Source organism: Cupressus sempervirens, chromosome 11, assembly GCF_028749045.1.
Source record: "Cupressus sempervirens isolate cs-2001-9-10 chromosome 11, ASM2874904v1, whole genome shotgun sequence".
NCBI lineage: Eukaryota > Viridiplantae > Streptophyta > Pinopsida > Cupressales > Cupressaceae > Cupressus > Cupressus sempervirens.
In genome coordinates this window covers 245004892-245018289 of record NC_143128.1, presented here as the reverse complement: position 1 = coordinate 245018289, position 13398 = coordinate 245004892, and the positions used below count along the sequence as shown (strand labels likewise).

The 13398-nt window shown below is 39.1% G+C and overlaps 1 pseudogene across 3 annotated transcripts in view; it reads right to left on the bottom strand.

The window, feature by feature from the left end:
• LOC149529061 (putative pentatricopeptide repeat-containing protein At3g13770, mitochondrial pseudogene) overlaps positions 1-13196 on the bottom strand; it is a 59353-nt pseudogene extending 46157 nt beyond the window's left edge. For 2 of the 3 annotated variants that reach the window (XR_016358682.1, XR_016358681.1), the window contains exons 1-2: positions 10327-13196; positions 9002-9069 (exon numbers count right to left, since the gene is read on the bottom strand). The product of XR_016358682.1 is annotated as a putative pentatricopeptide repeat-containing protein At3g13770, mitochondrial pseudogene, transcript variant X2 (transcript). Of the gene's footprint in view, positions 1-8781; positions 8909-9001; positions 9070-10326 lie in introns of those variants that run through there. The other variant, XR_016358683.1, reaches the window with a different exon arrangement.
• Positions 13197-13398: the final 202 nt, after the last annotated feature.

The following is a 13398-nucleotide window of genomic DNA, read 5'->3' as shown; positions in this document are numbered from 1 at the left end:
GTTCATGCAAAAATTTCCCATTTTGCATGCATTTGAACAACATACTGATTAAGGTATAACAGATGTTTATACATAAGTCTCAACCCTGAAACAAACTTATTTATGAGCCGAAGTTCAAGCTATAATGTAAAGAAAATTCAACAAAATTAGAGGATTTCCTTCAAACGAGAAAGAACCTCAACTCAAAACCACTAAGCTAGTGTTCATACAAGGCCTAAGGAAACCCTCAAGCAGCTATCTGTTGATGCGAGTTTTGTATCACTACATAACATATTAGTAATTGGATATCCGATACGGAGTATCAAACATACAATTCCTCTCTTGAAAAGTTATTGCTCATGGGATATGAGAATGACTCCAATGTTCCTTACACTTGTGGATACTCACTAAGTTTTATCGATGTGATTCGCTGGTAATCACGTAGGTGGCCTTATGCAAATTGTTGAGGATGACTTGGACTTTGGTGGGATGATGGAGATGGTGGTTCGGTATGGATGCTAGATGGTGTTGATGGGAAAGGTGATAGTGGTGGAGGGTGAATGGTTTTTATGACTAGTATCTTTTTAACTTTCTATTCTAACTCCTAAATTCTAAGTCGTAAACTTCTTGCTATCCTACTCCTACTCCTATGGATGGAAGACTAGCAAATGGACTGGGATCGAATCTAATGAAAGATAACCAACAGCTCCACCTTCACAGATACAATGATTCAAAAGAAAAATAAACTAGTTTTCCACATAAGGCTTCCCAACAAGCCGCTAGGATGCTAGTGGTCTAGTATTGATCCCTATCAAACATCTACTAATGCTACTATGCAACTATCCATCTACTTTACTCTTACTTAGCAACTTGAAATGAAATTTGCTTCAACAACTTGAAAAGAAATTTACTCTAACTATTTGGAAGTAGAAACCATGCACTAATACCAAAGGCTCTTAATCACCATGCTAGTCACAACAATGAGAAAGAAATAGCGAATTTTGGTATTATCTTATGCAACAATTTTCTCCGACCCTTACAAATGAGAGCAAATGGCCTTTTATAGAGGCCAAAATTACAACCGACGATAGAGATCAAAAGCAAAACCGACAATCTAGATTGAATCCTAGAAACCCTAATTAGGATTGCCACCCCATCAGCCAATGAGAAGATGCCACCTCATCAATGGACCAATGAAAAAAATGTAAAAGTGGCAAACAATGAGAAGGCACCAAAATGGCGGCCAATCAAAAATAGACACTTGCCCTATTCTAGAAGAAAGAGAAATTGCCACTTGGGCTTACATTAAATGATCTTCTAATATGACCCTCCTCTTTTCTTTCGTTCTTTTAGCTAAGGCAATGAACCTAGCTAGCCTTTTGTTGACTTCCTCTATAGGAGGACAAGGTGTGTGCTTTATCTTGAGCTCCGCCGATTTCATCACATTGTTTGTTGCTTGTAGTATCTTCTCATGATCTTTCTCATACTCCTTTGCGAATCCAATGAAAGCATTTAGGGAGGAAAGGGTGTTCAAATGTTTCTTCTTGATGGCAACCTTTCCTAGCGCATCCAATCTCGATCCGAGTCTCGTCTCATTGATATCCTCTTCTCTGATGTCTTCAAAATCAAGTGTCGTCCCAACATCGCTCATCATGGTTGAAATGGAAATGTTGACGCTTGGGCTACTTCTTTCATCCTTCTGTCCGACTAATTCTGTTGGACCTCCTTTTGGCTTCATCTTCTCATCGGTAAGGGGAATCCTTTGTCTTTGTAGCCTCCTTAACCTTTCATTATACCACGACTCAACATGCAAATCAACTGCTCTTGTGACTCCCTCCAAGGAAGGATCCTAATGGTGATCCTAATCTATTGGATTCAACTCTGTTCCTTCTACTGTATTATAATCTTCTCTCAACACATTTCCATCATCTTCCAGTTGATCGGGAATATCAAGGCCTCTCCATTTGATATCTCTCATCATATTCACTGACAATCTTGAGAAAGCTAGCTTTCTCACGTGAAAGTCATCTTTGGCATTGGCCCAAAAGTCCTCTATAGTGGGAACATGCCTAAATGCATTTCTGTGAGATACCTTGATAAGACCATTAGGATCAAATCCTTGCCTTGCTTTGTACCATCCTAGATGATACCGTTCCAATTCCTTCTCCACAGCTGCAAAGGCAGCCCGATTGGGGCAACTATCATTGCCAATTTTGATGGAGAAGGTAATCCCTATCTTACCTTCGTTTCTCATTATTCTATTATAGTGCTCCAGTCCTAGCCAATTCCATCAAAACTACCTTGTCAGGTGGGTATCTTGGAAGCCTCTTGGAACAAACTATACTCCCTGCTACTCTAATGTAGGTGAATTGCGGAAATTGGATGAACCAACTCTCAAACTTCTTTATCTTTGCCTCTACTTCTGATGAAAGTCTCTTAGCAGGTGTCCCTTGTAATACCCTTACTGTCTTCATGGCAAAGGCATCACAAAATATCTTGTAATCCTTGTTGTTGTGCAAATGAAGCTGTGGATAGCATTCATGCACCAAATATTGCCCAACCTATATTCATGCACCAAATATTGCCCAACCTATTGCCAACTTCCCCTAAGGCCTTAAGTCCCAGACTCTTATACAATCTAGCAATTAGATAAAACAGATAGGATCCCATGTAGAACTACTTTTGGTTTTGCACGGTTCTAAGTTGCAACTCTAGGTTCTCACTTATGATCCTAGCCCAATCAAATCTTCTTTTTCCCTTTTCAATTTCATCAATGAAGAAGTACATCCAATTTTCAAATTGCATACCTTGAGCTAGGCCCATGATCCGACTGAGATGCACAATGAGGTCTCTGTATTCTAATTTGAAGTCCACCACTGTAAGCTTTGATGATTTAGTTACGCCCTTCTTTCCCTCGTGTAGCCAATTCTGCTTTAGATGTGTGAAATAGGCCTCCTGATTATCCTAAAATGATTTAGCCGCTTGATCCATCATCACTACTGTCATGTTCTTGTACTGGGGAATGTTAAATGCTTCTTTGATTGCTTGTCCGCCAATATTGGCCAACACCCTCTTCCTTTCACCAAAGATGATGGATTTACTGATTAAATTAAACCTAGATGCGCATTCCATAACCAATTCTAGAGAGGGCAATGTAGGAGGAAAAGCTACTACGTGTACAATTCTGCTTCTGTATATCTTCTTTGCCAAGGGGGATTGACCTTCCTTTAGTCTGTCCTTTACTTGTACCATGTTTACTATACCAACATTGGTATCGGTTATTCGCATCATTTTCGAGAAAAAAGTTGTTTTGGGCATCATATCCTCTTTGTCTTTCTTAGTATTTGTTCCCTTAGGATTGTTGCTTGCACTAAGTTAGACCAAAATTGCAAAAGAAAGTAAATAATGCCTCAGAGATGTTAAATATTTCCATTTAATGATGATTTAGCAATTAATGTCATTAAAATCGGATATTGGCTAGCCAAAAACCATTTTTCAATATTAAATTACCAATTTCATTAAGTTTTAAAAAATTTCAAGGCAAAATTAATCCATTAAAGCCAAGTATTTAATTGGGGGCCATAATTGTGCATTAATTATTGTTTTTCTTGCTCCCAAGGTCCCAGTCGGCTAGCTAGGGAGGGCAAACCAATTGGGTATAAGAGGAAACTCTTTCCCCTTTCTCCCTCATTTTTCATTCCTTCTCTTCCATGCTTGAGCGATTTTTTTTTGGAGCAGATTTGGTGTGTTTGTTGAATTGGTTAGAGGGCAGCTTTCTCATTGTTGGGCGATTTTTCTTGAAAGAGCAAATTTGGTCTGCTTGGTGACTCTTTTTGGGGTAAAGGGCAAATTTCCTTGTTTGGCAATTTCTTCTAGAAGGCGCAGTTTTCTTCCTTGGCGATTTTACTTGCAGATCTGCACTTTATGCTAGTTTCAATTTTCTTGCCCTAAATAATTCTTGATTAGGGTCTGATTTTCTCCATTGGAGCTGCACCCTTTTTTGCATCAGACTTGGGCGACTTTAATTTGGAGAAGAAATACATGATTAAGTCTGATTTTGAGGCCAAAGGTGGACAATTCCAAAGAAGTAAAATTTCTGATTTTCGAGGGATTTGAAATTCTCAAAGTCTGATCCTAGTTTCCAAAAGAAAGATCCGACTATTGGTAGAGGTGACTTCTAATCATTTAGAGTTGAAAAGGGTCCTTAAGCTGACTTCCTTCTTTCATTCTTGTCTAGATATTGTCTCCCTTGGTTCTTCTTGCATTCATTGTCCACCACTTTACCATCCCGTAATAGGGCAACGAGATGGAAGATGGTAGTGCAAGCAAGAATCCTAAGGGTACAAATACTAAGAAAGAAAAAGAGGATATGATGCCCAAAACAACTTTCTTCTCGAAAATGAAGCAAATAACCGATACCAATGTCAGTATAGTAAACATGGTACAAGTAAAGGACAGACTAAAGGAAGGTCAATCCCCCTTGGCAAAGAAGATATACAGAAGCGGAATTGTACATGCAACAGTTTTTCCTCTTACATTGCCCTATCCAGAATTGGTTATGGAATGCGCATCCAAGTTTGATCTAATCAGTAAATCCATCATCTTTGGTGAAGGGAAGAGGGTGTTGGCCAATATTGGCAGACAAGCAATCAAAGAAGCATTTAACATTCCCCAATACAAGAACATGACAGTAGTGATGATGGATCAAGCAGCTAAATCATTTCAAGCTAACCAGGAGGCCTATTTCACACATCTAAAGCAAAATTGGCTACACGAGGGAAAGAAGAGCGTAACTAAATCATCAAAGCTTACAGTGGCGGACTTCAAATCAAAATACGGAGACCTCATTGTGCTTCTCAGTCGGAACATGGACCTAGCTCAAGGTATGCAATTTGAAAACTAGATGTACTTCTTCATTGATGAAATTGAAAAGGGAAAAAGAAGATTTGATTGGGTTAGGATCATAAGTGAGAACCTAGAGTCGCAACTCAGAACCGTGCAAAACCAAAAGCAGTTCTACATGGAATCCTATCTGTTTTACCTAATTGCTAGATTGCATAAGAGTCCGGGACTTAAGGCCTTAAGGGAAGTTGGCAATAGGTTGGGGCAATATTTGGTGCATGAATGCTATCGACAGCTTCATTTGCACAACAACAAGGATTACAAGATATTTTGTGACGCCTTTGCCATGAAGACAGTAAGGGTATTACAAGAGACACCTGCTAAGAGACTTTCATCAGAAGCAAAGGCAAAGATAAAGAAGTTTGGGAGTTGGTTCATCCAATTTCCGCAATTCACCTACATTAGAGTAGCAAGGAGTATAGTTTTCCCCAAGAGGCTTCCAAGATACCCACCCAACAAGGTAGTTTTGATGGAATTGGCTAGGCCATTGGAGCACTATGATAGAATAATGAGAAACGAAGGTAAGACAGGGATTACCTTCTCAATCGGAATTGCCAATGATAGTTGCCCCAATCGGGCCGCCTTTGCAGCTGCGAAGAAGGAATTGGAATGGTATCATCTAGGATGGTACAAAGCAAGGCAAGGATTCGATCCTAATGGTCTTATCAAGGTATCTCACAGAAATGCATTTAGGCATGTTCCCACTATAGAGGACTTTTGGGCCAATGCAAAAATGACTTTCATGTAAGAAAGCTAGCTTTCTCAAGATTGTCAGTGAATATGATGAGAGATATCAAATGGAGGGGCCTTGATATTCCCGATCAACTGGAAGATGATGGAAATGTGTTGAGAAAAGATTATAATACAATAGAAGGAACAGAGTTGAATCTAGTAGATTAGGATGACCATTAGGATCCTTCCTTGGAGGCAATCACAAGAGCAGTTGATTTGCATGCCGAGTCGTGGTATAATGAAAGGTTAAGGAGGCTACAAAGACAAAGGATTCGCCTTACCTATGAGAAGATGAAGCCAAAAGGAGGTCCAGCAGAATCAGTCAAACAAACGGGTGAAAGAAGTAGCCGGCAACAAGAAATAGCCAGACACAAGAAGAGAGCCTTGGAGGTAGAGAAGAGCAAAGAATATCTGGAACCCCTCGCCAAGAGACAGCATACAGTTCCATCAAGTATAATTGAGGCTAGAAGCTAAAAGGTCAATTCAAGTGATAAAGGGGCCACGGTAGAGGTGAGCTCTGATTCAAACTCAAGTGGTTATAGTGAGAGCATCGAGTATTCCCCTCTCTCAGAAAACCAACAAGGAGATGATATGGCAGTAAATAGTGGAGAAAAAGATGGGCCGATTGACATTGAGGCAATAAGTCAGGCACTCGAGGCCGTTGGCGATGCTTTGTTAGTCGAACCAAATCCAAATTTGGGAAGATGCACTACACCACTATGGTTAAGGCAAATGCTTATGCCAAGAGGCGAGGTAGTAACTGCCCAAACAGTGGAAGACATCCGAGGATTAATAGAAAAGAGCGATAGTGAGAACCAGAAACAAATGGCAAAGACGGTGGCAAAGGTAATCAGGAGTGACAATGATGGCCACCGAAAGGTTCAAATTGCTATACCAATAGTCAATAAGGCAGTGGATGAAATTGCAACCCAGGAATATGAGATAGTGGAACACAACTTGGGAAGAAACACGGATGATATGGAATGTGAGGAGAGTGAGGAGGGTATAGCTTCAATCAGAGAAAGGTTGAGGAAGGCAAATGAAAGGATTGTGAAGTTGGAGGCTAAGAACAAATATTGGAGAGATTGCCAGCCCATCCAACAGTCGCACCAGGCAGCCCTTCCTCAAGATAGCGGGAGCAACCTTGAAGAGATATCAACTCAGCTACATGAAGTCAAGGATTGGATCTACGATACAATCCAAGATGGGCGAAATTTCTTGCCTTCCTTCATCTCGACATTCCAATCATTAGTGACTGTTAGAGACAAGTTCAGATTATTTGAAGAAGAGTGGAAGGATTTCCTTCCCATCAAAGATTTAGCTATTCCCAGGCTATAGGCATTCATTGGGCTATCGGAGGCATATTTGCAAAGGGCCAAGTTGGTTGATGAGAGAGGATTGGGTACGATCGAATCTTGGTTTGTCGCCTTGACTACCAAACTAAGAATACGCGAAGAGATACAGAAGGCAATTGCACAACACAACCCAAGTGTCGACACTTCCATTTCAACCATGATGACCGAAATTGGGATGGCACTTGATTTTGAAGGCACCAAAGAAGAGGATATCAATGAGACGAAACACAGATCGAGATTGGATGAGCTAGGAAAGGTTGCCATCAAGAAGAAACATTTGAACACCCTTTCCTCCCTAAATGCTTTCATTGGATTCGCAAAGGAGTATGAGAAAGATCATGAGAAGACACTACAAGCAGCAAACAGCGTGATGAAATCGGTGGAGCTCAAGATAAAGCACACACCTTGTCCTCCTATAGAGGAAGTCAACGAAAGGCTAGCTAGGTTCATTGCCTTAGCTAAAAGAACGAAAGAAAAGCGGAGAGTCATATTAGAAGATCATTTAATGTAAGCCCAAGCGGCAATTTCTCTTTCTTCTAGAATAGGACAAGTGTCTATTTCTGATTAACCGCCATTTTGGTGCTTCTCATTGGTTGCCACTTTTACACTTTTTTCATTGGTCCATTGACGAGGTGGCATCTTCTCATTGGCTAATGGGATGGCAACTCTAATTAGGGTTTCTAGGATTCAATTTGGATTGTCAGATTTGCTTTTGATCTCTACCATCAGTTGTAATTTTGGCCTCTATAAAAGGCCATTTGCTCTCATTTGTAAGGGTCAGAGAAAATTGTTGCATAAGATAATACCAAAATTCGCTATTTCTTTCTCATTGTTGTGACTTGCATGGTGATTAAGAGCCTTTGGTATTATTGCATGGTTTCTACTTCCAAATAGTTAGAGTAAATTTCTTTTCAAGTTGTTGAAGCAAATTTCATTTCAAGTTGCTAAGTAAGAGTAAAGTAGATGGATAGTTGCATAATAGCATTAGTAGATGTTTGATAGCGATCAATACTAGACCACTAGCATCCTAGCGGCTTGTTGGGAAGCCTTGTGTGGAAAACTAGTTTATTTTTCCTTTGAATCATTGTATCTGTGAAGGTGGAGCTGTTGGTTATCTTTCATTAGATTCGATCCCAGTCCATTTGCTAGTCTTCCATCCATAGGAGTAGGAGTAGGATAGCAAGAAGTTTACAACTTAGAATTTAGGAGTTAGAATAGAAAGTTAAAAAGATACTAGTCATAAAAACCATTCACCCTCCACCACTATCACCTTTCCCATCAACACCATCTAGCATCCATACCGAACCACCATCTCCATCATCCCACCAAAGTCCAAGTCATCCTCAACAATTTGCATAAGGCCGCCTACGTGATTACCAGCGAATCACATCGATAAAACTTAGTGAATGTCCACAAGTGTAAGAAACATTGGAGTCATTCTCATATCCCATGAGCAATAACTTTTCAAGAGAGGAATTGTATATTTGATACTCCGTATCGGATATCCAATTACTAATATGTTATGTAGTGATACAAAACTCGCATCAACACTATAAAAAAAAAAGAGATTCCCTCTACAAAAACATACAATTTCCCACATATTGAACAATCAAGTTTAATGCAAAAAGAAAGCTTGTTGTCTAAACCTAAAAATCATCACAGACGCATCCAAATAGTCTTCATGCAAACCAAAATATCCCTCACAGAATGTTACTAATTGCGGCTGAAAATATGAAGAAAAAAACATATATTTCAAATCAGCCCAAACTGATGTTTTATAAAACTTTGGAATCAGCAAAGTCAAATTCAAATACCATGCTATGGTCACCATATCACAAATCTGTTCAATTGGACAGTAAAATTATTGCAATTTTCCAAAGCTCATGATTACAGCACAACTTCAATTGAATCTAACACCCCATCTTTATGCCATTGGAAGCCTATAAACATGAAAGGCATGTTAATATAAGTTCTTATCCATGACTAACAAATTACAATATTACTAATGATGATTAGATAATATGTAAACATACCGTTGCTCTTATTTGATTGAAACCTCCATTACAAGACACCTTCACGTAGCCATTATTCTCGTTTATTCCTGTAAAGAGAAAATTGTGGCCATTATTAAATATCTCTGCAACTCATATTTTCAATGTGAACAAGATTCAATGAAAGCCATATAGAAGAAGCGGGGAAAACAAATTCAGTCACAAACTACAACATAGTACATAGAATGATTATACTCTCAAACAATTACTCAAACGGCAAGAGAAGCATGTAATCTTACAACAGCAGATTGTTGGTGATAAATTAGAAAAATTAGGGCTTCTCACAGACAAAAAAACCAGACAACTACACTGATTTCAATGAATGCCAAAAAGGAGGAAAAGAAAGTTCTCACTGCTGATCCAAACAATGAAGACAAGAAAGAAGCAACTTTAGCAAACCAAAGCAGTAGAAGCAGTTTTAGAAGGGCAGAAGAGTAGAGCCAAGTTAATTTGAGAAAATGAATACAACTTGCAGTACAAGGGAGAATGGGGATGGGGGAGAGTGACGGTGTGGTGGGCATACTCTTATTTCTTAGAAGCTAATGCATGGCATGGGAAACATGTACGGTTAGATTGATTCTTGTGTTACAGTTCAAGTTGAGGTAGAGAGAGTTTTTCTCTCCCACGAGCTGTGCTAAACCCTCAGCCAATGAAGACAACTATGGTGATTTTATTAGTTGTGCCATGCAGCAAAGTGCAGGACAGGACAATTTGAAATGGCGGATTTTCTGGGACTGGTAGATCACACAAGGGCACCACACCATCAAGAAAATAGGAACAGAAGCAAACTACGATTTCCTTTTTAACCAAACTTGTAACAAAAGGATCAACAGACCAAGCTAATTCAATCAGATTGCAAGATGTTTAATATATTTCAACCATCAATCAACAAAGTTAAGTTGTTTTCTTCAGAATAGGTATGCCTTGGGCATAAAGATAGAAAATAATAAAAGATGTCGAAATTAATTTATATTGGTTACTTTGGAGGTTCATAAATTAAATCTAAACAAAAGATTGACAATATGTATAGATTTGTAGATTATACTGTATATATTATTATTTGATTTTATGGAGAAAAATAATATATATATTATTTGATTTCATTACAGATGTGCATAGATTTCCTAAAAACAGTTCAATGTCATAAAGCCTTCACAGTATCCTAAAATAAGGCTTCAATAAGTCTGCCATCACTATATACAGGCAGCGATTCACAGTGAATTGCATCTAATTTTATAATGTCAAAAGCATAGTCTAGTTCCACAACAGAAACAACTTTTAGAAACAGAAAATAAAAACTTGGTCACCTCTTTTATCCGTGCAGGTCTCATACGGTGCATCTTGTTGTAGTCCAAGTCCGTGTTTAAAGGTTGTGTCACTTAGCATCACCAATAATCTCCACAAGAACATTGCCCTTTTTCGAAATGATGGAACCGGTTCGCATCTCTCATAACAATTTGTCTTGCGACAATCGTGGAGATAAACTTGGTTGCAGTATGGCAGTCCACACAAACTCGAAGGTTCTTGACAATTCTAATAGTTGTTCCAGGCAGTGTGTTCAACAATCCAAATGCAATTGCCAACTTCTCGCTATGGTGACAGAGAAATAATTCTTTTTCCTCCTCCTCAACATCATGCAGTACATGTTTTAAAGTTGGCAGATACCCTAAAAACTTCATCTCCCAAGACAAGTTTTCCAACTTTGCATAGATCTCTTCCGTCTGTGGGTGTGACCTATCTCCTACACAAAAAACATGTACCATGTTATGGCTTTCAATCCAGCTACACCCCGGTATCTTTTCTATTTCTCTGTTTTTCATCGATCTCCTTACCATGTGAACCTCACACCACATGCCCACTTCTGCATATATGTTGGACAGAAGAACATAAGTTGCAGAACTAGTAGAATCCATCTCAGAAAGAAGGGTTGCCGTAGATACTCCTAACCCTATATTTTTACGTGATCTACAAGCACTAAGAAAACATGTCCACACAATCACGACAGGTTTACTTGGCATTTTGATGATAAAATTTAGAGATTCCTCGAGATAGCCAGCACGTCCAAAAAGGTCAACCATACACACATAGTGATCAGTCCTAGGTGTAATGCAATAAGAGTCAGTCATATCATTAAAGTATTTGCAGCTCTCACTCGTTAAACCTGCATGACTGCATGCAAATAAAACACTAGTGAAGCTTCCACTATCAGGGTATGTTTCAGAACATTTCATTAATTCAAATATTTGCAGAGTATCCTTCCACAAGCCATTTTGTGCATACCCTGCAACAATGGCATTCCAGGAGATGACATCTCTTTGAGGCATTTTCTCAAACAGTTCACGTGCCTTTTGTATGTTTCCACATTTTGAATACATGTCTATCAGGGCATTTGCAATTATAACATCTGGGAAAAGGCTGCTTTCTATTATCCTTTGATGGATTTTTATACCTTGTTCTAATGCTCCCATTTTTCCGCAGGCTGGGAGGATGCTGGCAAAAGTTGTGGAGTCTGGCTTTACACCTTTGGATTGCATTTGCTTATAAGTTTCCAAGGCATTTTCAACAAACCCATTCTGTGCATATCCTGCAATCATTGCAGTCCATGAGACTACATTTTTTTCAGGCATTTTGTTAAACAGTTGAATTGCCTTGTGTAGCTGTCCACATTTTCCGTACATGTCTATCAGGGAATTCGTCACTGCAATGTCTGGTATATGTCCACTATCGATTATAATTTTATGTATGTCCATACCCTGTTCTAAACCCACCAGTTTGGCACAAGCCGGGAGGATAGTGGCATAAGTTGTGGAGTTTGGCTTTACACCTTCTAATTGCATTTCTCTAAATAACTCCAAGGCGTTTCCAACAAACCCATTTTGTCCATACCCTGTGATAACCGTATTCCAAGATATGATATCTGGTCGAGGCATTGCCTCGAAAAGTTTTACAGCCTCGCCTAGAACACCATTTTGTACATATCCTCCAATCATCGAATTCCATGAAATCACACTTCTCTGAGGCATTTTGTCAAACAGTTCACGTGCCCTGTGTATGCTTCCACATTTTGTGTACATATCTATAAGAGAGTTTCTGACTATGGTATCAGACAAATATCCACCTTTAATTATACTCTGATGGATATCCATGCCCATTTCTAGAGCTGCCATTTTGGCACATGCTGAGAGAATACTGGCTAAGGTTATCGAGTTCGGTTTCAAACCTGCTGATTGCATTTGCTTAAATGCCTCCAAAGCCTTTTCAAATAACCCATTTTGTGCATATCCTCCAACCAAGGCACTCCACGAGATAACATCCGGACTCGGCATTTCTTTTAAAACTCTTAAAGCGTCGTCAAGATTACCATTTTGTGCATATCCTGAAATCAATGTATTACAGGAGACTGCATTTTTGTTAGCCAATTTGTTGAACACTTCACATGCCTTGTCTAAGCTTCCACATTTTGCATACATGTCTATCAGCGCATTTGCAACCACAACGTCTGATAGATATCCTCGTTCGATTATGCTGTCATGGATAACCATACCTTGATCCAAAGCTCCGATTTTGGCACAGGCTGGGAGAATGGCAGCAAAGGTAAAATTATCTGGTTGGATATCCGTTTGTTGCATTTGGAGAAACAGAATCAATGCTTCTTGAGGATGCCCGTGTCTTCTGTGAGCTGCAATTATGGCATTCCATGAGGAAACATCTTGCTCTGGCATATCGTCAAACACCTTACGTGCATCTATCAAAGTGCCGCACTTTTCATACATGTTGATAAGATTATTTTGAAAGAATCTGCGTCTAGAAATTTCAAATCCCCTTCCAGTGATAATAGAATGGATTGCTTTACCTCGCGAAAGTGCATTCTTGATAACACATGTATGCAGAAATTGAGGATATGTAGAAAAGTCTCCAGGGGATTTGTTTGTTGACAGAATAATGTGTATCGCCTTCTTCAATTGACCATCTCTACATAATGCCGTGAGATTTGAATTATGATATATAATGGATGTCAATGGCATTAGGATTGTTCGATTAGATCTGAAGGGTGGGAGATGTTCATTGATACTCAATTTACTCCTCCAACAATGTAAATGAAACCCTATTCCCCCTCAAAAGCTCTGTTATTACCATCTGTATATTTCTGTAAATGAAACCCTATTCCTCCACAAAAGTTCTGTTATGATCACCTGTATATTTCTGGGAATGAGAGTTATATTTCCACTGGTACTGTCTTTGTATGCGAAGATTTCACTTTCATAAGCTGATTGTTGACTTCACATTCTCATTTTCTAAGCTGATTCGAAGCTCAAGCTTCAATCCTTAGTATTACGCTCCAATAAAACCATTGTACAATAAAGATCAGCCAAAGGCAA